Source organism: Calidris pugnax, unplaced genomic scaffold (assembly GCF_001431845.1).
Source record: "Calidris pugnax isolate Ruff unplaced genomic scaffold, ASM143184v1 scaffold196, whole genome shotgun sequence".
Taxonomy (NCBI): domain Eukaryota; kingdom Metazoa; phylum Chordata; class Aves; order Charadriiformes; family Scolopacidae; genus Calidris; species Calidris pugnax.
The window spans coordinates 3604106-3628145 of record NW_015091042.1 but is presented as its reverse complement, the minus strand read 5'-3'; the positions used below and the strand labels follow the sequence as shown (position 1 = coordinate 3628145).

General features: G+C 37.4%; 1 protein-coding gene across 1 annotated transcript in view; it reads left to right on the top strand.

The window, feature by feature from the left end:
* Positions 1–24040, top strand: part of ADK (adenosine kinase) — a 296855-nt gene that overhangs the window by 49879 nt on the left and 222936 nt on the right. The gene's annotated exons all lie outside the window — the stretch shown is intronic.

Here is a 24040-nt window from a genome sequence, read left to right as displayed (position 1 = left end):
TGTAATGAATGCAATGGTACGCTGGCCTGCTGCATTCAGAAGAAGATGCTGATTAGGAAAATTCAGAAGTTTAATATACTGGAAAATTTGAAAAGGTGCCAGATACTGAACTTACCCAGAGAGGCAACAGTTGGGAGAAGCGTGTGAAATCAAATTTATACTTTTGTTTCTAAACCTTTCCAACTGGTGGTACAGTTCTGGATAAACTGGTAATCCTCTGGCTAGTTTTGTGGAGCCAGCAAATACATTAGACCATGTTGAAATGAGCGCTGTTTGTGTTGTGAATCAAAGTTGGAATTGCACAAACTAAGAGCATGTATGTGTCATGTACACATTACCCAGTGTGTATGACACTGACAAATACTGTTATGGTATAGAACACTTCAACCACTTGAGGGATAATCAATTAATAGTAAGAACAAATGTATTAGTTGGTTCCTGTAAACTGTGACTTCCGATCCACAGAGTCCCCTTAAACTTTAAGCGTTTCTTTGTTAAACTGAATTTGAATGTCTTCGTACTGAGCTTTTTCTTACTTGTCTTAGATTCTTAATGGTGCAAAGGTGGGGAGGGGCTCTTTATCAGGGAGTGGAGTGAGAGTATGACAGGTAATGGTTTTAAACTGAAGATTTAAAATCTTTTAAATCAAAAATTTAATTCTGAGATTCAGATTAGATGTCAGGAAGAAGTTCTTTCCTGTGAGGGTGGTGAGACACTGGAACAAGTTGCCCAGAGAAGCTGTGGCTGCCCCATCCCTGGAGGGGTTCAAGGCCAGGCTGGATGGGGCTTGGAGCATCCTGGTCTGGTGGGAGGTGTCCCTGCCCAGGGCAGGGGGCTTGGATCTCGATGGTCTTTAAGGTCCCTTCCAACCATTCTGTGATTCTGTAATAGCCCTGGATTTGTGAATGTCCCATTTCTCACAGGGGCTGCTGTTACTCCTGTGCCCACTGACACTGGGGGTTTCATGGGGCCGAGCTGCCTGGTGGGACACAGAACAGCATCCTCCCTTAATGGTCAAGGAAATGTGTGAGGGGAGCCTGGGAACCAATTAATTCCGCTAAATATTTTCTTGAATGTGAAGAGTACTGGTGATCTATATGCTTTGAATTAACTTTTTATCAATCTCATTGTTTTGGTGCTTCATTTTGTCAAAACCATGTTTGTTATGTGGGCTAATGGAAGTGGATAATTATTCATTATTATCTTAAACAGAAAGCTGATTTTGTGTTTATCAGTGTGAATGGATTTGCTGAAAGTGCTCATAATTACTGTATAAAAGGTAAATCAGACTATTATGATCAATTGTGATTATTACTATTGAATTTCATCATAGTCTTAACATTTCGTGTATGCGGAGAGCAGGGCTGATGCTAACCCGCGTGAGTAAAAAATGTGCCTAAACTAGATCAACTGTTAGGCTATAAAAATATTCAGGAGGGACCAGTAGAGAGTTTGAGAGGATCCAGGGGGAGGAAAAAACCATTATGATGAAGGGGTGGTTGTACCTTATTGTTTTGAAGTTATTGAAGCTAAGTAGATTGATTCAGAGAATTGAGTAACACGTGTGGGCTGTTAGACAAGTTATGGCAGTTCTACACCTGAAACAATTTTTGAAATGGATTAAGATGCACTCATTTTAACTTTTCCAAGTGAAATTCAGCAAATGTAATAAAGAAAATTATGAAAGCGAGTGAATATGGGAGGCAAAATTGTAGATATATTGAATTTAGTTCCAATAATAGAAAAAACCTGTAATGATCAATACTAGTAGGTATGTAGATCAGTGTTTGCTTAAATTAGATGTTTATTTAGATTCAGTGAGAAAGATGGCAAGTATTTAGATAAAACCAGTGGAAAGATGCTTTGATCTTTGTAGCGAATAAAGCAAGCATTTGGGGCTGGGAGGTGGGAAGGGCCAATGGTTTTTATTAAAGCTTTTTGGCTCTTCTTTTGTTGTTAATTTATAATAAAAACAATTGAAGGTTTAATGTCTGAAAATCATGATTTATGCTTATCTGTGAAGTTGCCCACTGGCTCTTTAACTTTCCCTGCTTGGTATTCATTTAAATACATATGAAAATGATTTTTTAAAAGAATGTTTCTGTTGGTTGCTAAATTCATTAATGGTTAAGAAGGTAAAAACAACTTGACTCAAAGATTTTGTTTATGTAGTAAATGCATCTTTAAAAAAAATGCATTCTAACTTGCACTGCAAGTAGTACCATTAGTAACGAACATCATAGAGGGACCTGACAATGTATGAATTATTCACTGGTAGATTATTATATCTTTGTTGTTAGCATGCAAGATAATGAACATAATTACTGTGGCAGTGTACTCAGGGGAATGTGCAGTTCTTCCCTCTGTCTAGACTGGAGTTAGCGTCTAAAGGAGTATTAAGAAAATGTGGATGAGGGCTGGTAGCTGAGTTGCTGCTGCTTATTTCCTTCTGCTGCTTTAGTAAATGCATATGCTTTGTACACTTGAATCTTAAAGGTTTGATGAGTTTGGGGTGGGGGGGTGGCGGAGATGGGAGTTTGTTTTGGTTTTTTTCTTTCATTTTTGGGAGTAGTAATCATCTTTCTGTTCTCAGGCTGGCAATATTGCCTGCTGACTAAAAGGATTTGATGTTTAATTGTAGCAGTGTTGTAGATTTATCCTCTTCTGTTAGAATGGTCTATTATAGTAAATTAGTATAAACAGTCTAATTGCTTAGGAAATCCAGGGTAAAAGGTTAATCAGCAATCTGCCTTTCTTTGAAGGACTTAGCTTGTTATGGTTTACTCGTCTTGAAGAACTTTGCAAGGCATTAGTTTGTACGCGCCTCTAATCTCTGAGGCTGTCCACCTGATCTTAAGTTAAGCTTTTTGATGAACCAAGTACTTCTATTTTCTGTTTTATATTATGATAACGAAAATTGTCTGTAATAAGCCATCCTAATTAAAGTTGGTAAATCTACAGCTCTGCTCCAATTACACACTAATCAATTATACACTAATTTAATTCTACTTAGCCTGATACAGTGCATCATTAATCAGGTTCAGGTTTAATACAACAGATTTACTGTATTAACCAAAAAATTGGTGCATTCAAATAGGGGGAAATAAAGGAAATCACGATGCCAAACAGTGTACCTAAATACTTTCTTATCAATAATGCGTTACAAAAGATTTCATTTTTCCTTGGGGAAGTAGAACTGAAACTAGTTCTTTCTTTGTGAGCAGATTATTGTTACGAGCTGAAATCGCTGATAATAAAATGCATTTAAGCAGATCATGGTGGTAGCTCTGAATACTATACCTAATTATCTAATACAGGCAATTGTCTCACTTCTAATGTTATTTAAATGATTAGTTGTAAATTAAATTTGCTGAAGTTTGCAATGCCCTTGGTGGCGGAGCAGTGAAAGCTAGTGGCCAAGTAGATGTCATTCTATTCAGACTTCTAAAAACTTTACCCATCTATAACTCTTTGTAGAAGTTTAACTCTGCTGCTGCTCTAACTGCGTGGCTGAGCCATCCTAATTAAAGTTGGTAAATCTACAGCTCTGCTCCAATTACACACTAATCAATTATACACTAATTTAATTCTACTTAGCCTGATACAGTGCATCATTAATCAGGTTCAGGTTTAATACAACAGATTTACTGTATTAACCAAAAAATTGGTGCATTCAAATAGGGGGAAATAAAGGAAATCACGATGCCAAACAGTGTACCTAAATACTTTCTTATCAATAATGCGTTACAAAAGATTTCATTTTTCCTTGGGGAAGTAGAACTGAAACTAGTTCTTTCTTTGTGAGCAGATTATTGTTACGAGCTGAAATCGCTGATAATAAAATGCATTTAAGCAGATCATGGTGGTAGCTCTGAATACTATACCTAATTATCTAATACAGGCAATTGTCTCACTTCTAATGTTATTTAAATGATTAGTTGTAAATTAAATTTGCTGAAGTTTGCAATGCCCTTGGTGGCGGAGCAGTGAAAGCTAGTGGCCAAGTAGATGTCATTCTATTCAGACTTCTAAAAACTTTACCCATCTATAACTCTTTGTAGAAGTTTAACTCTGCTGCTGCTCTAAGTGCGTAGCTGTGGTTTTCATGGGCTCTTACGGAGCCACCCGGGCAAGGAGGCTGCTCCCCATGCTCCCTTTTCCTTCAGAAATGACTGAAATCTGCCACCTGGAGACTCAAAAAAAAGTTAGTGAGTTGCAGGGTGCAGTTCACTTAAAAAATACAGGTGCCACACAAAGTAATGTGGTTTCCAAAAGTACTCATGAATGAAGACACGAACCAGACAAAAACAACCAAAAGCGACAGTCCAGCAAACAAAGGGAGATGATCTGCAGATCGAGGTCACTTGAAACCCCTGTTCCTCTCAAAAATAGTTGAGTATAATTAAAAAAGGGTTGAAGGGGAATAAGGGACTTCAACAGCTATTTCATAAAATAACTGAAACTAAACTGAATAATAAATGAAGTTAAATTTCATTACTCAGAAGCAAGAATGATAAGTTTTCAGGTATCTTTGCCAGAGAAAATGCGGGAGGACAACTAGGTTGTGGAAAAAAATCTTGGAAGCCATTACTGGCAAAATACGAATAAGAGAACACATGGAAAATGGTTGCTGTCCTCAGGCCTGCTGTTTTGGATAAAATACATCTTTAGGAATAAAGAGAAATGGAAAAGAAGGTGATTCTGTCCAGGTACAAAAAAGACATGACCAAGATTTATTATGTCATTGCTGCCATATTCCTGTCCTAAACCTACAAAGCAAATTAGAGAAAAAAAATCACATGATCAGAAGATCAACATCAGCTTCAGTTCACTTTTCCAGGAGATTTTCAAGGCAGCCTTTTAGAGCTCTTTAATTTGTAAAGACTTTATTTAGCTTAATAATCATTGTCAGCCAAGTTTAACTTCTCTGTTGTGGCATCAGAAACTGATCTGGGGAGGAAAAAAAGGCCTTCGAAACGTCTCTGGATATTATGTACTTCATTTCATGTCTTCAGGATGTGTCTTTGTCCAGTGATACCTTGTATTTACATTTTGGGGAAATATTTGTCCTTTCTACTAGTTAAGCTAACAAATGGGCAGTCAAGTGTCAGTTCCAATAACAATGTGATGATTGATTATTAATTTTTTTTTAAGCACATGAGTTTACTTTTGGGAATATTTTTAGCATGGATGTGACTGATCTCTGAAAGTGATTTAAAGTAGTCTGCCTTCATTTACGTTAGAACTGACCAACAACATTTATACAGAGAGTTATCGCCATCTCCGCTAAGGCGACAGTATCAGCTGGGTGATTGTCTTGAATCCTTCAGCCTTGCTAAGAAGCGTGCAGCTCTGTGCTGGTGGTCTTTGACAATATGGTCGTACACTATTTTTTATGTAGAACTGTTCAGAGCAGAATATGAACAGAATGGTGGTGGTGTAATGAGAGGATGCCCTTGTCTATAGAGCATCATACACTGTGGAAGATGGGATCTGTGAAGATGAATGAGAAGAGAGATAGTGGGAAGTGAAGATGTTCAATTCTCTTTAACAGCAGAATTGAATAATCTCCTGGAAGTATGTATTCTAGTCATCTCTGTAACTTTTCTAACTTGCACAGGTGATTATTTTTTTTTTCCCCCAAGTGTTTGACTTGTGATCTTAATGTGTGGAGTACATACAACTGTAAGTAGATGAATGGGAATTAGTCTTTGAACATATTATGTGCTAGATATACCTGGATACAAACAGGTCCTAAGCATAACAAGTTGAGCACTCAAAATAAGTATTTTTTTTTTACCTGAACTCCCACAGAAAGACGATAATTATATCTTTAATCTCTGTGGGATCCTATGAAAATACATTGGTTTGTACTGGTATTCACAGTGCTTCACTACAGGAATTCATGTCGCAAAATACTGTTGAGAAACCATTTATGAAGACAGAATTATTGACTATATATAGAATGTGTAGGGCCACAAGCTGGATAGAAAGAAGCACGCACAAGAATAAGGCAAACTTTTATTTCCAGCTTTTCTTAGCTTTAAAGTGTTTGACTTTGGAACTTGAGTGATTTTTATCATAAGGATTTTGTGCATCATTAATACGGTTTCATACATTTTGTGTAGCTCTCTTTTGGGCACAAAGCCATTTTGCATTGTATTGTAATTTGAAACTTTAGCAATTTTGCTTAAAGTTCAACTGTTTCTGCATTAGAATAGATCGGTCAACTGAGAAATCCTATCTTAAATCCAGGAAATAGAAATCAACTGAAATGTGTTGGAGGTTCATTTTTCCTTTTTTTTTTTTTTTTGTAGTTGCAGATATGTAATCTTTGAATTGAGACATGTAATAATTGTGTAATATTACCTGTTGTCTCAAAATACGTTACGTATTACATTTTAATGAATGATTTTAACTCTGCTACTAGTTACTAAAGGAGACCAGAGTTACGAGTGGAGAAAAAGAACCTCATGAATGAAAATCAAATTATTATGTTTTATTAATGAGGTGGTAGTAATTTATAATGGTATAATTATGTTAACAGTGTATGTAGTTGTTTCAGGAGTTCGTTAATTTTTTTTGAAAAAGGCATGTATACACACCTGACTTACACTGATGCTCTTAGGTGTGTGCCACTGTGCATGAGAGCACTCTGTACAGCCTTCCAGTAGCTCTCACTGCAGGTCATTGAGAAGTAAGAAGCAATCTACTGGGAAAACAATAGGAGCTTAAACTTTTGTGATATAAAGGCAATAGTGAAGTCATGATCTACATGAACTTCCAGCATCTATGTTTATGCAGTGAAAGAGTGCATGTGCTTATGTCTCTAGTTCCATATGGAGGTAAAAAACTTTTGTGAAAACTGTTTTCAGTTGCCTTCGTGACTGATGGCTTAAAGTCTTGTTTTTTCAAAACAAGTATTTCTAAATGTCTGAAGAACATTAGCTCCTTTTAAGTTATGACGACTGCTGCAGAAGTTGCCTTATATTTTCAAATATTTTATATTCATGCACATTGTTCATAATGGACTTCTATTTAAAGCTTAACATTATAATTTCCCTCTATAATGAATGAGAACTTACTAATGAAAATCTTTGTTAAGGAAAAAGTTTTGTGAAAAGGACACAGTCCTCAACAGTTATGAAAAGTTAATTCAACAGTTATGGAAAGTTACATTTTAGAAATAAATGCATATTAGCAATATAAATATGTTTTAAGAGGAGTATAAATGTTCCAGATGTTCCCAGTATTCACCATTGACCACAATTACATATCACTGCTGAATTGCCTGCTCCAAAAGCAAGTTCTGCAAATATAGTTTTGCCTTTGAGTATGGCACGAAGCCGCAACAGTCACTGCTAAACCAGGGCAAGAAGAGATCAGGGCACAGGAACATAAACTGGCAATATGCTGCTTCTAGACCAGTTAAACCACCATCTCTTGTTATAGATAGATACATACTCTGTAACAAACCCCTGTATTTATTTTTCTATATATACGTTCACATTTTTTTCCCTGATACCTTTTTTTTTTATGTTGTTTTTAATATTACTTCTGTTTTTATTCTTCTTCTTCTATGAGTTAAAAATCAGAGTAAAGTGGCTTTGGAGACCATATTTGTTACTTCTGTATCAGCTCCTCAGATATTATTGCAGGACAGCACCTCTCAGTATTGTTTGGTTACTAGAATACTTTAAACACAACTTGCATTTGGCTCTGTTTTGACAATAGAAGTTAATCTTGTATGGTTTTTGTTAAAGCTCTGTTGAAAAAATATCTTATTGAGCTATTTGTGGTGTTTTTTTAAAAGATGTTTAAGATTTCACATACAGTTTAACTGATCACAGATGAAACTGTAAATTAATACCTCATGAGTTTTACTGACTGCAGGGCATTGTTTGTAATTCAAAGCTGCTTTGTTCCTACCCACTAGGAAAAGACCCTGTTCAAGCAAACAAATTAAAGAGTTCACCGTGATATCAAACTATTTATTAAAACTGAAAACTCTAATTTTGAATTTATTATTTCACTGTGACTTTTATAATAACCTATTTAGAATGTATTTTTAAAAGCCTAAACCTTTAGGAATCGAAATAAAAGATACAAAATCAGTTTAATTGTTGGTCTTAATCCACCTTGATCAGTATTTTGTTCTCAAAGAATTACGTGGCATTAAAAAAAAAGGAAAACCTTACAAGTTGCTTCAGTTCAACTTGTCCTTTGATTAGATGCATTTCCATTCCTACTGGCTTGTATATGATCTTGCTACAAATAACAGAAAACTTGCAGGCGTGTTTCATGTATAAAGTATAATTTTCTCACTACCGCTGGTCATTTTTAGCTAGAAAGAGTCAGGATGAATACGTTTATTTTCAACCTCCGTTTTTATCTTCTCATCTCAGGATTTGGAGGGAGGCCTTTTTTTATCCTTCTACTATTTTTACAGTATGATTAGTGAGTAAAAATTGGAGAGGGAAATAGTCTTACACAATTTGAGGCATTCTTCACATGGTGAGACTGAGTCAAGAGCTTCTGCTAGAAGAAGGCTTTGTGAACCAAGTCAAGATCTTGCAGAGGTGTTCTCCTGGAGAGTGGTGGATCCAAAGTTAGAGGGGAGTCACCCACCATCTCCAGTCAGGTAGACATGCTTTCTTTGAGCTCTCCACTCAGTAGTGGTCTCTGTGGATCATCCCACGAGCAGAAAATCACAGAAAATATACTTGCAATGTGTTTGAATTGGGTAGTATTGCTGTAAGGTGGAGAATGTCACTGGCCAGTCTTTGGCGTAAGGGCCAAATGTTTCTCTGAGTTGTTCAGCTGTGATAACATAATTGTAATACTCTGCCCAAGTCCTCTTAAAAGCAAACTGTGACGTGGGGACAAAAGCTACTCAGAACAGCTGAAATGGCTCATGTACCTCTGCTTGGTGTTACGTACGAATGTAGTTATGGGCACAGCCAGTCAGTTCAAAGGCTCAATTACTGGTATCTGAGACTGGAGGGAAGGGCTGTGAGATACAGCAAGCATTGCTGGATTTCTATATTTGCGTTGAATATTCTTGCAGCTTCTGACAAATAACATTTAGGCAGTTTGTGAAATGGATATGGTTGAGGTTTTTGGGGGTGGGGATGGGTTTTTCTTTCTTAGCAAATAAGTTTTGTCCATTAATTTCTCCAGTAATTTCTTGAGTCCAGTGTGCTTCCGACATTCATGGTCTGTGAAGGAAAGAGTGCCATTTTGTACAAGTAAATTTTTCTCCATCTTTAGAGTCTGTCACCAGCTTGGCTCATTTATGCATTTATCTCTTGTATTATCAGATGATGTGAATAATCACGACCTATTCCACTGATGAATTTCTAGATTTTGGTTATTTCTCTCCATACTTGACTCTTCTAGCCTGTGTCCTGGTTGTCTTCATTAACGTGAAAGCATTTCCACAACTTTGATTATGTCTCTTGCTCTTCTCTGTACTCGTTTCAGTCTCTCACTGTTTCCATTTTAAGGTGATGAGGACCAAAGCTGCTTATGGTGTTCATACCATTGATTTTTTTACTCTGGCTTGGTGATGTTCTCCATTTTTATTGGGAGACGCAGAGAACAGTCATAACACTGAGATTTTTCAACCCTACTGATCTTACACAGGAACAGTAGTATTTGGGTCAGGGTCTTTTATTGTTTAGGAGTATTTTTACTTCATGCAGATCCAATGCATCACTCAAAGTGAAGCTTTGACATACTCGTAATAAATAAGTATTCTAAAATGGGTCTCTTATATCAACCTCAGAACCTTCACGTTTGCTCAGGGCAACTCTCTCATTCTGGTCTTCTCTAGCTATTCAAAACTGCTCCTTGAGCTAATTTTCTAGTCATTGTGGGCTCTTGCATTATTCTTACCAAGCTTAATGATGGACTGTCTATAGACCTACAAAAACATGTTTAAGTCGGGGTTGTTTGGTGTGGGGTTTTTTGTATTCTTACATGTGTTTTCCTTTTTACCTCTTCCCAACAAGAGATTTAGGTTGAGTTTTGCTGTTTGGGTTTTTTGCTTTGTTTTGGTTTTTTGGTAATATTTTTCTGTATTTGTGAAAAGGAAAGTTAAATAAATGTTTCTACCACTTGGAGAAGTGTTTGCAATTGCTTTGGATTTCTCTGGAGCTTCATTACTGTTGCCTGATTTCTTGAACAGCTGGGTATTCTTTATCTTCTATGACCTTCATGTGAAAAATCATGTCTGAAACAAAATGAGTTGTTGACTTTGGTTTTCCTCAAAACTTCAGTGTTCAGTGAGCTCCTTTGCAGTGTCCTTGTGTGTTTGGTTTCTCTGGGAGCTTTTGTGGTGTTACATGTAGAAGACTAAAGGAACGGTCAACCTAGAGATATGAAGACTGAGGAAATGTCATTTGGTTTTCTCCTGCACGTTTAATTATAGACACAGAAGGTTGATATGAGCCTCTAGTCCATTGTATAGCACCAAGCTAAACATATGCAGTTAGAATATCTAAAAGTTTGTCTAACTTTTCTCAAAATATGGGTGAATGAGATTATCCCTCCTCTGTGTAGGGTGTCTCCCTCCATGTGGTTTGCTTTCTGTAACGTATAGGCTAAGTCTCAGTTAAGCTGATTTCTGCCTGCCTGCAAGAGACGTGAAGAAATGTTGTTTGATTTCTTTGTAGGAGTCATTATTCAACTGTCCATCTTGTTTCTAGACATTTATTTTCTTGACTAAACTCAATTTATTCAATCTTTTCTTATACATCATGTTTTAATACCTCTTTATTCTACTTGCCTTCCAATTAATTCTCTAAACTGCTTTTCGTCTCAAAGTAGGCTACCAAAATTGGACTTGACAGTTGAGGTCTTCATTACTATTGAGAAGAAAAGAGTACATTTTCTTTCCATCTAACAGTTGTCATCCTTACTACTATAGTCTAGAAAAACACATGTCTTCCTGCTCCCACAGCTCCCCCCGCTGCTGCAATGGGGTTACGTTGCTGCCTGGTTTTTGCATTTTTGATCCTCCATTACCTTCAGACACCTTCCCCTGCCCCAATGATACTGATGCCTAATCCCAGTTGCTTCCTCTTTGGTCATTGTTCCTTGAACTTCTGTTCCATCAGTGCTAATCCTCACTAGCTTTCATTTGAAAAGATTTTGATTTTATTTTTTCCCCTTAATTGTATTTAGAACATTGAGCAAAGTAATTTTTTTATTTATTTTCTTTTGCCTCTGTTAAGATATTGCTAAGTTTAGGTCCCTGTTTATCTAATAAATACTGACGGAAAAACAGAAGAGGATAATCACATCTGCACCAAGCCTGAGATGTAATTTGATTATATAGAAAATTACAAATTTAGTTGATGCTTTTCAGTTACTGGTGTAACAACTTAAGAATACTTGGCTTTATTTTGTATTTCCTCAGTTTGCTTTTGAGAATGTTACACGAGAAAATGCCAGGAACATTTTTTAAGTTGAGATTTATTATGTCTACTTTTCTTCTGTTCCATAGTAGGCCAGTGATCTTGTCGAAGAAGGAAATGCATACTGATTTGTAAAGAAAATGTTGATATCCAATTAATGGTCACTGTGTGACAGTTAACTACCAGGTGCTTATGCACTGCTGTTTTGTTCCAGCAGCTTTCCAGACATAGAGATTAACCTTCAGTGGTCTGTAGCTGCTGAGTTCTCACGTTTTCTGGTCAATAATGTATTTCTATACTTCATAAAGACTAGTTGTGGGGTTTGTGTTTTGTTGTTGTTGTTAGTTTTTTTTTTTTAATCCTACTTTTTCCAGGGCTGTGAGTAAGAAGGCGATTTTCTTCCTCCTTCATTCCAGCCTTCTTGGAAGGGGAGATAAATTCTTTCATGCACAACTCCTGTGATGAAATGCTGCTTTTTAGAAGTATTGTTCAGCTAAAGAGCTGGTGTGATTCTGTGAAACTTAACAGCTGACCCTAAGTTTCTTAATAATAGCATGAAAACTAACAGAGGGTATCAGTAACCATGCCCTGTTAGTGTTGTGGTGGCTGGGTCTATACAGACAGGGGAAGTCAAAATGAGTGGTTTATCAGAGGGAGCCTTTCATTGTTGTCATATTTGGGTCAAATGTTTGGATTTTTCCTTTAAATCTATGAATTGTTGTTCTGTTGTGGAATTAGCCTTTTAGCACTGCTTGGAACAGAGCTTTTTGAAATGATTTATGCAGTACTATTCCCTTGCAGCTTTTCTGTACCTTGTGATTTTTGGGCGGTTCTCCCCCCTCCCTGTTCATTGCATATGCTAATTTTTTTCCCCAAAAGGTGACCCTCTGAGATTGTGCCTATGGAACGAAGAGATGGACTGAATTGTCATAGGCTGTGGGATGAGTTATTTTTAGCTGTTGGCATTTCAGGCTGGAACACTTCATTCTGTCGTGCTTGTTAATGAGTCATCTGGAGAAAATGGGCTTCTTGCTTTCAGAGAGGGTCTGTAGCAAATAATAATAGGCTAATCTCTGCAGGAGATATTCTGTCAAGTAACTAAAGCTTCAACTAGAAAATATGTTGAAATGGAGACTTATCTCCCTGTAAGAATAAGCATGCACTCACTATTGTTATTATTGTATTATGATGTATATGAAAATCTCAAAATCTGGGAGACTGATGAAGAGCCCAGTAATGGCATAATACTGCAACATTTTTGAGAAAGAAGGTTAATTGAAGAGACAGTCAGCTTTTACAAATAGAGAAGAATAAATAGTTGCTTCCTAATTCAGAAAATTGTTGACTTCCTGAAATCTGAAGATGTTATCTAGTTCTAAGAATCTTCTGGAAAGATTCCTAACTGGATAAGCCCTGTGTAAGGCTTGCGTCCTTGAGAAACCTCCCAATTCATCAACATCCAGTTTGTTATTTTTAAGGATTATCCAGTATCTTTGTTTTGGTCCCTACTGAAGAATATATTTTAAATATTTTTTTTTTCCTTTCTGTGTGCAGTTCATAGTCTCTCCTTTAACCTCTTCCTTCAATGTTTGAAGGTTTTGTGCTGATACAAAGCAGTCACCGCTCAAGGAAAAAAAAAAATGAGTCATTAATCAAAGTTGTTGATCTAGTTGCTTCATTTTTCTATTACTGAAGTTCCAGAATTCAGTAGTGCAAATGATTATTTATAAGAACACTATGCAAAGATTTAGGTAGAACTATATGAAAGAAGGTGGGGGGGAAAGACCCCCAAACCCTATTCCATAAAGGAAATGATTTAAGGAATAGCATCAGTGTCAAGTCTTTTTGTAACCTGTGGTACTTTTAATGCCACTTACAATCCATGTTTACCTTCTTTTGTTTACACATCTTCCCCTTGTAGAGCATATTACAAGTATGAAGAGACTTTTCTGTTTTGGTGACAAGAGGATGCTCACTTTGGAGCTAACAATTTATACTCTCCATTGATTATTTAGCCTTTTGGGTTTGCTTTTTTCAATTATCAATGGAATATTGAGATACGAGGTCATTTTATCTTAAGTCGTTCAGATAAATATTTTTGACCCTTCAACCTATACTTTTTTTAACCCCTCTTTTCATATGGCTGTGATCACTGTACAAAATGCTTGAAAACAATCAAGCTTAATGATTCTGATATTACCAGTGTGTGCTGCTCCTAAACAGCCCACAGGGCTTAGACTGGGTTAGTCAAGATTAATATTTCACATTTTAGAAATTTGGCCTATGTCTGCTTTTCAGACAACAGTGTTGTGGTCAAAAGACTTGCAAAACCTACAAATAAGCTGGTGTAAGTATTGAAATCAATGTAACTGCAGTATCGTGGAAGCTTGCATGGGAAAACTTACCCCATGTTTTAGCAGAAAGAACTTTTCCTAAACATCAGGCTGCTGTGGTTAGCCTGCTTCCAAATTCTGTTCTCATTTGTTTATGGCTAGTTTATGTACACTACACTGACTATAGATTGTCCTGTAATTGTCTCCATAGTAGGCAGTTGATGCATCTTCTCAGGTAGTAGGCTATTTTATGTATCCACTGTTTGGATATCATCCCACTGGCATAATTTGTCCTGCTCATAGGAGAACCAGTTTTTTGTCTTTTCCAAAAGTGGAAGGAAAATATTTCCATGTTATCCTTTCTGAACAGCTCTGGTTCCTTCTTTAAGTCTTCCTCCCCCTAGGTACCCTTATCCTAAGGATAATAAAGAGTTGATTTCTTCTGTACTTTCCAGTGCCACCTAATGAAAATTAAAGATGTGGACATGTGATTATGTACTTACTGAGAACTTAGAAAAAGGAAATAGATTTGGGAGTATGCATGTGTGTGTGTGGTAGTAAATATTGGCTGTGGTTTTGAGTTAGAGAAATTCATGTTATTACCCACTATCAGTGGGTTGACTATCTTAAGATAGAGCTGTGTTGAGAAACAGGGAGGTTAAAGAGAGCAAGAGAACTAAAATAGAAATCTTACTTGGTATTTACTGTTGGTTGTGCTCAAAGCAAGTTTTTCTGCCCTCGTTATTTGTTCATGAGGAAAATTACTGTAGTTCACTGCATGTTAATAGGAGCTTAGAGTGGACGTATGCTGTCTTCTTGGTCTACTTAAATATCCTGCTGTATTTTTAATGTTTTCTTGGTTTAAGTTTACTATTATAAATGTGATGCTCATCCACAAAAAGGGCCGGAAGGAGTATCCAGGGAACTACAGGCCTGTCAGTCTGACCTTGGTGCCTGGGAAGGTCATGGAGCAGATCATCCTGAGTGCCATTACATGGCACATGAAGGACAACCAGGAGATCAGGCCCAGTCAGCAGGGGTTGCTGTGTCAAGTCCTGTTTGACAAACATGATCTCCTTCTATGATAAGGTGACCCACTTGGTGGATGAGGTAAACGCTGTGGATGTTGTTTTTCTGGACTTCAGTGAAGCATTTGACAGTTTCCCATAGCATTCTACTGGAGAAACTGGCTGCCCATGGTTTGGGTGGGAGGACTCTCTGCTGGGTAAAAAAACTGGCTGTGGAGGTGGTGGTGAATGGAGTTAAATCCAGCTGGCGGCTGGTCATGAGTGGTGTCCTCCGGGGCCTGGTATTGCAGCTGGTTCTCTTTAACATCTTTATCAATGATCTGGACAAGAGGATCAAGTGCACCCTCTGTCAGTTTGCAGACACCAAGTTGGGTGGCAGTGTCAACCTGCTGGAGGGTGGGAAGGCTCTGCAGAGGGATCTGGACAGGCTGGATGGATGGGCCGAGGCCAAGGGTGTGAGGTTCAACAAGGCCAAGTGCCGGGTCCTGCCCTTGGGTCACACCAACCCCCTGCAGCGCTACAGGCCTGGCGCAGAGTGGCTGGAGCTGCCTGGCAGAAAAGGACCTGGGGGTGTTGGTGGACTGTCAGCTGAACATGAGCCAGCAGTGTGCCCAGGTGGCCAAGAAGGCCAACACCATCCTGGCCGGTATCAGGAACAGGGCCAGCAGGACTAGGGAAGTGATTGTCCCTCTGTACTCAGCACTGGTGAGGCCCCACCTCGAGTACTGTGTGCAGTTTTGAACCCCTCAAGCCAAGAAAGACGTTGAGGTGCTGGAGTGGGTCCAGAGAAGGGCAACGGAGCTGGTGAGGGGTCTGGAGCACAAGTCTCCTGAGAAGAGGCTGAGGGAGCTGGGGGTGTTCAGCCTGGAGAAGAGGAGGCTGAGGGGAAACCTTCTCGCTCTCTACAACTACCCAAAAGGAGGGTGTTGTGAGGTGAGTTTTGTTTCTTTTCCCAAGTAACAGGTGATAGGACAAGAGGAAACGGCCTCAAATTGCTCTGGGGAGGTTTAGATTAGATATTAGGAAAACTTTCTGTACCGAAAGGGTTATTAAGCATTGGAATGGGCTGCCCAGGGCAGTGGTTGAGTCACCATCCCTGGAGGTGTTTAAAAGACGGGTAGGTATAGTGCTGAGGGACGTGGATTAGTGATGGTTTTTGTCAATGTTAGGTTGATGGTTAGACTAAATGATTTGAAAGGTCCCTTCCAAACTAGGCAATTCTGCGATTCTATGACTGGTTACTGATTTTAAATAATTTAAAATAGCACTAGGGGTGAAGAAAAATAGCTGTTTTAGCAGTGCAGTTGAATTAACATGGACCATTTATATTATTGTAAAGAACAAAAAAAGTTATTTAGATTGTGGTTAGCAACTGTCACCATTGTTTTGGACTTTGTGTTTATGGAGAGTATTACTCAGATAAAATGCTTCTTAGTCTGAGTGATGTATGGAAACAATTAGTTTATAATTTGGGTTTGGAACAACTGTGTCTGCAAAACTTTCTGATATTGACTCTGAATTAGAACCTGAACTTTGCAACTTGGTTAACTTATTTTTTACTGTTGCGATGTATTTATAGATAAAAGTACAACTTACTATAGTAAAATATTTCTCTCTGCTGGGTGTGTGCGCATACCTCTTTTTTTTTTTTGTCAGCTCTTTACAGGCACCTTAATACGATTTGTACTACAGCTTTCGATAATCTAAATTGTAGCAAAGATAAGGTCTAAGATCTCTTGATGACTGCATACTTTTAATATTAAAATATTCTTGGCAAATATTGTATTAAGTTAAACAAATTTTCACTTTGATGTGAGCTGGAGTAAGTTGCTGCTTGTGAAACAGCAGTTTCAATTAGTGTTCACTAAAGGTTTATTGACAGTTAACACCTGGTCTCTGCTGTGCCAAGTGGAAAGCGTCTATTGCAGTCTCATATGATCGTTGCATAATTAGGATTATCATCTCTAATTTGCTTTTAATTTTGTAAATCTAGTCTTATTTTCAGAAGCAGTCAGTGTCACTTGTTTTCCTGAGTTTTTATTGTAGGACAGGCAAAGTTATTGATGTTAAAAGGATCAAGAAATATAGTACTTTCTAATATGAAAAAGACCTTGCCCTTTCCTTGGTTAGATAGCAAGGAAATTTGGACATGGAGAATTTGCTGGTAGGTCTCCAAAAGAATGTATTCTTCCCATACTACTTATGAGAAGCAAAGAGAAAATGACACAGTTACAGTTTTTTTGGAAGTAGTATTCTTGTATACAAGCTGCCAAATGTATACTGGGAACATCAGGAGCAAGTGTAAATGTTTTTGTAATACTGCTGAGAAATAACAAAGGAAATGACCTCGTTCCTTAGTGCTCCAGAACATACTTTGGCGCATCCAAGGATGAAGAAGGTAAATGCTACATATTTTTCCCTGCCTGCAATGTCTTTTGACCCTTATTGGCTGTGCATAAGGGCAGGGAGCTATTTCTGGCTACTGCGTTTTGCAGCAAATACTATGGTGCAAATCCCTAGATGTATCCACAAGATTTTTTGAGTCTTGGCTGATCATTTGGAAGATCTTCCAAAAAGACAGTGTCGGGGGGAAAGCATAAACTTGTAGTGAGTTACCAAACTGATGAAATTCTCTAATAGTATTTTTGATTGCCTATCTTCAGGTGAAACTTCTTAAAATATTTCAATTAGAAATTCAATAGAGGGAGAGAAATTCTATTCTTCATGACACATAATATACTAATCATATATAATATACGTATATTAAAGTTCATGAAAGTACTCTGTGTATATATAATGTGTGTATGTATTTGTACTGCTTAGCGACAGTTAGAATCAGAAATGTAATCTTTTAATAATCTAGTGGTATAGTTTTTCCTTTTATTTCCCTATAGCATTTCAGAATATTGACAGTCAAACTTGGCTTGTGGTGGCTGATGCTTCTGAGTGTAATCACGTACATTTTTGAGATAATGTTTAGGAGGAAGATATCTAGATAATCTGGAATAAGGGGGGCTTTTCAAGAACACTCACATAAATTTGCCTTACTTTGCTGAGAAAAGGAAAAAAAATTACTTTGAAAAATGTCTTTAAATCATGATCCTTAAGAGCTGATGTTTTAACCTTACATTTGAATGACTGTTACTTTTTCCATCTTGTTTCAATATGCCTAAATGCAAACACATGTGGAAAATGTTCTTTTGGCTTTTATCAAACTGACATTTAAGTGCATTTTTTTCAACCTCGCTAACATTTGTGGTAAAATATTTCAAAGCTATGAATCTTGCAATTTGCCTATGCATTTTTTTTTTCTTCTTTCATATATTAACATTTGGTACTCATAATCCTAACCTGGTTGGAATTACTGGCTTTTTTCATTTGCTGTTTGTTTGGATGAGGTGATTAGGAAAATACTTTATGTGAAATTCTAGTTTGCAACAGTAAATACTTCCATGAAGAGTCACTGGTTTTTGAATTTTAGTAAATTAAGGGAGAAAAATATCATTATCTGCTATATTCAATTGTAGCAATCATATTCCTAACACATTTAGCTTTCTGTTGTGTTAAATGTCCGTGCTAACCTGTCTCCAATACTTCCTTTTTAGCATGTTTCATTCTTCCCCTCTACTCCCCTACCCGTTCCCAAGCTCTTTAATTCTGTGCCAAGCTAATAAGGAGAAGAACTAGGTCTGGGTAAAGTCAGTCATTGCCAAGCAGCTGTTATACAGTTTTCTCATGTACCTCTGTGATTGTACCTTTTTTCTAAAAGGCAATATTTTTGCTCTTTCAGGTCCAATTTTAAGTAAGAACAACCAATTATATCTGCATCTCAGTCTTAATTGGTTATATGTCAAAGGCTAGGGATGAAGTAGTTCATATATTTAACTGTCCTGTCGAGGGTTTGAACTTTGAACGCCGAGTTTTACGACTTGGAGAAATTAGGTACACTCTTTAGAGATAAAAATATGAATTACTTTTCTTTTTACCCACAGTACTTGTCCTGAAGTATTCTCCCTTATACTTCTGTTTAAAAATAATACCTTTTGGGTTAATTATAATATTTGAATCTCGAGACTAGACCTTTTCCTTAAATCTGGATTAGATTTTTCTTTTTTTTTTTTACTTAAGCTGAAGCTTCAGCTTGCCTGCTAACACTGCCCAGGGAAGGTTGTCTTTCTACACCGTGTGCCCCATCTGCCTGGCGGCGTGGCTGCCTGCATCGCGCTGGCACTGGCCCAGGCTGTGATGAAACTGAGAATGTGACAGACGACAGCCTTGTCCAGATGTACGCTTAACTACTTCTGCCACGCAAAGCAATCAGGAGGCAGGTTTGGCTTTGGTTAGTTGTTTGTGTTGATTTATTCCTTGAGGGTTTGCTTAAAAAAAAAAGAAAAAAAAAAAAGAAGAAACAATATTTCTTTAAAAATGGAAATAAATAAAATACTACATTTTTTGTAGTTTTACTGAGCTTTCAGTATTATTAAAACAGGTTGGATAATATGATGCTTACTCTCTCACATTTTTTTTTTTTCTTTAATTTATGGAGTGATTTCATAGACATTCTGACACAGGTTACTTAATTTGAAGATTTAAGCAGATTTTTAAAAACGCAATTAAAAGGATCAAACATCTAACTGTCAGTGTATTGGTCTGGTTCTCCTCACAGCTGAACATTTAAGCTTTTGCCATGGCTGCTTCTTGCAACTAAAAATAAATATCTGGGAAAGGTGTCAGAATCACCATTAATTATGATTTTTAATTAAAATCTAATTAAAATTCATCCAATAGCTTGAAAACTTACCAAATCCTGCTCTACCTTCCTCTCTAGAGGGATCAACAAAGGCTGCCTCCCTGGCCCCAACTTACCTCCCAGAAGTTACAGATTTATGTGCAACTTGCAACCTTTTCTTGATTATTTAAGAGGTTTCCATCTTCATGTTTTCGAAGGTTTTTATAATACCAAACAAAAATGGAAAATCCACTGGAAATATTGTATTATTATTACACAAAATAACCAGATTTTTGTCTTACATTCAGGCTGTCATTATCTGGCATACAAAGCAAAAAGGGCAAAAATTATTTTTCTCTCCTCTCTAGCTGTTTTTGGCAGCTGATTTTTTTTAAAGTGTAGCTCCCTGCTGATGTATGCTATTGAGTACATCTTAGGTAATAAGCAGATATATCAAAAGATATCCAGGGCAACACACCCTGCTGAAAAACAAAATTACGTTTCTCTACTTCTTGCAGATAAGTAGCTTCTGACATAAGCATCAGAAGTGCTTTTTCCTGGTGCTCTCTCTGTGTAAGACAGTTAAATGTTGGTATTCTATGGCCGTTTTGCTCTTCATAAAGAGTTTCTTTGTGGTCTGTTATAAGCTGTGTCCAAAAACTTAACAGCATTGCTTGATTTGCTTTAATTTTCCTTACTGCGGCTCCATCGCCTTATGTTGTCTGCCTTCAGCTGTAGGGAATGTTTTATGTGCTTATTTTTGTTGTCAGTTTGGTTTTGAAACCATGGTGAGCCAAACATGACTGTATTTGTTGCTGTGTAACATCGAATGAGAAGATAGTTCCAGCTCAAAAAATGCCTCAGATTCTGTGTATAGAGTGAGTTAGGAGAGATGGGTATTGATCCAGGAGAGGATTGCCAGTCCTTAGGCTGGAGAATAGCCTTGGGAAATCGCACAGCCTTGCTGATGGCTTGTTTTTTAGACATTATGGTGAAAGATAGTCCGAAGGCAGATTTAAAGTAGATTTGCTAATATTCATAGAAAACGCTGGTAACTGGACATGGGATAATATCATGGGTTAGCAGAGAAAAAAGGTGTTTCTTTGACTGCTTTGTGCCAGGAGGCTGTTGTAAATCTGGACGTACCGACTGAAGGATGGTGTCTTCACTGCCCTGACTCTTTGCAGGACCTTGAAAATGTGGAGAAGTGGCTTCTGCTTGAAAGGCATGAGAAGAACCTGGGGGAGGGCTGGGAGAGAGGCGAGCTGGTCAGAGGGAGAGCCAAGGAGCTCTGCAGCTCCCTGAAGGGATTAGTTATTAAGATGAGTGCATTTATCTGTATAGTGTAGGAAATCATGCTTTTTAAAAGGTGCTAGGAAAGAATAGTTTAAGGTTTAGACAGAGTTTGGGAAGAGGACACAGTGATGCTCAGGTTATGAATGGTTTGATGCTCAGGTTATGAATAGTGATATTCAGGTTATGAATGGTTTGAGTGACAAACAGGTTGGTGAAGATGTCAGCTGTGGTACTTACTGGGTGGAAATTCTGCTAGCTGGCTCCAGTTTGAGGTAATGGTATAGCATATGTAAGAGGAGTGTGTACCTTTTAAAAATAAGCTTCTACCTCCTGTGATGTAAGGTGGTGTATTTTGTTTTTTTAAAACAAAAAGTGTAAAAAATATTATTCTCACTTTTGTTTGTATTCTTTTCTAAAATAAGTTTTTCTATTACCTTCTTACCCTTTTTTTTTCGTTTTGAAAAAGCCATTAACTCTGTCAAAAGTGAACCTACTGAAAAGACTCACCTGTCAGTATCAAGTTCAATTAGGAGTCAATCCTTTATAAAAAAGGGGAGGAAAAAAAAAGGCAACTGACAGAAGTGCTATTGCCTTTAGTATAATTGAGCAAAACATTAACATATCCTCTTTGGTCAGTGCTAGAGTTGATCAGCAGTATCACAGCAGAAAACATATGCTGCTGCAAATGCAAACTTGTTTTTGTTAAAATACGCTGTAATGTGGTGAACAAATTCATGGTACCGAAAATAGGGGGCCCTCTATATGGTGCTGATTGTGGGATTTATTATTCTGTTATTTAAGGTAATGGTATGTTGCTAGGTCAGGAGAAGGGTCACAGTTCTCAGATAGAGCAGAGCCTTAAGAAATACTCAGAAAGACCAACAATTGCAGAATGTGAAACAAAAATATTATTCTGTCTTGCTCATAAGGTTCTAATTTACTTGAATTATCCTAAGTGTGATAACAGCTTAGTCCTGGAGCACACACAGAAGCTCTGTTGAGCATTCCCAGGCCTCAGAGCAGTTTCTGCAGTTGAACTTACTTCCCTAAAATGGAGAGCTTTATAAAAGCAAATACCTGTTTCTGAGGCACGCTGGAATGACAGTGGTCTCTTTGCAGGTCAGACACACAGCAGAGAGTGACAGAGTCGGTGTTCCCACGCTGCCTGTGCCATCTGCTGACATTGTGAAAAATGGCCATCGAACTGTTCATTTGCTTAAGACAAAAAGCTATTGGCGTTCTTAATTTTGAGGTCGTTTTTGGTACAACTTGGTTATCAGGCTCTTGTGGATTAAAGCAACACAATTTATATCATCCTTCTGATGTGCTATGGAAAAAAAAACAGGAAAAAATTACTTTTCTTGCATTTGTACGGGCTCATGTTCTATTTTATGTAACAGACCTTTATAGGTGTTGAGTTTGCTATCTTAGTTCGAAGAAACGGAGTTAGGTCTTTAAATGTTCCATCTGAAATAGTGAAAGATTGTTTGTCTTAGTCTATTAAGTAATTGTAAAATAATTTGTTCAGACTATTTCTTATATTGCATAGCTGTCACCTTGAAATCTTCATAATACAGACAGTATTTTAAGGCTGTGTCCAATTTTTTCCCCAAATTGAGATGCAACCTCTTTTATTCATTCAAACAGCAAGATAAGTAAATACATACTCATCTAGATGTAGAGCGGCTAACCTGGGCGATCAACTACATGATACTAAGTTTATAAGGTTTAATATGCATTAAGTAATATAAACATTGAAACATTAGATGTCTTTAGGTAAAGGAATAAAAATATAGATATACAGGAACACAAAAATAACCACATGGTTTGGGCAGTACGCACTCAAATTGATTGAAAAGTTAAAATATCAATTAAATTTAAGGAAAAATATTGCCAAAATACTTAATTGGTTCATGACAGCTTGTACGTCTTTGCTTGAGAAGCAATTGTTGGGAAACCTGTTGGTTTTTGTTGGTGGTTTTTTTTTTTTCCTACTCTCAGCTACTTGCGTGAGGTTTCAATTGCTTGTCATAGAATTGATGGATAATTAGTAGTGTGGATAACTGAAAAGCATATGTAGTAATTTAGTTCATGGTTCTTTCTAATTGTCTGCCCATTGGTAGTTTGCTAGGGTGAGTAGCTCATTATTCAAACATTTTAAACAGAAAGTACTGTAGAAATCAAAATGCTCTTATTAGTAACGTGGCATTGAAAATCAAAACCTTTTAAACAAACAAGTCATTATTTGCCAAATCTGTCCCCAAAGCCGTTGTTCACATAGTGTAAGGAGATCAGGGTTGTGGGGGGGAGAGGAAGGGTACGGTTCGCAGAGAGCATTCATTTTTCACTGGGTCTGAAATAAAGACGTGTCACTTACAAAAGCTGCTAAAGGTGAATACAATAAAATATGTTGAAATATATCTCACTGGACACGCTTCATTTGTTAAAGGTAAACATCTAAAGTTAATAGACTTTAAGGGCAAATCTGTGCTATTAATTAGAGTTGACCTGGAGGTCATTTTGAACCTCAAATGTGTGAACAAATTTTACAGTAAACATTATAACTTGCCCGCAGGAGTGCTTCCTTCTGAGTGTAATGTCTTCTGAGGTTGTTAATCCTGCTGTTCAATCCATTCATTTTGAAGTGTGCTCCATTCTTCTTTCCTTTAATGTGTGAACAAATTTTACAGTAAACATTATAACTTGCCCGCAGGAGTGCTTCCTTCTGAGTGTAATGTCTTCTGAGGCTGTTAATCCTGCTGTTCATTCATTTTGAAGTGTGCTCCATCCTTCTCCTTGCCTTTTCTGGGACACGTTACCTCCCTCTTCTACAGCCTGGCACTGGGGGGAAGGCTGGGGCTCAAGCTGTGGTCATCAGAGATGCAAAGCGTACCCTGGACAAGGAAGAGTGTCTTGTAGAACTCTATCTGGGTCTTAGCCCTAGAGTTTGATCTGAAATATGAGGGTTGATATTTCTGTTAAAAGTTTAAATATTTGTTTTAACGTTCAAACCTGATAAACTACCAATTGTTACCAGAGAATGCTGTGTTTTCATAGTAGCATGACTTCAAGGATTTGAAAGCTCATCTGGAGACACTTGGCTTTTCCGTTATCAGATTTTCTCACATACTAGTAGATTAGTTCGTAAAAGTGCTTCACCTGTCAAGATGTACTATTCCATGTGAAAACTTAAAACGTAGTGCTGCTGTTTGTCTCAAGTTGATTTTGAAGCAG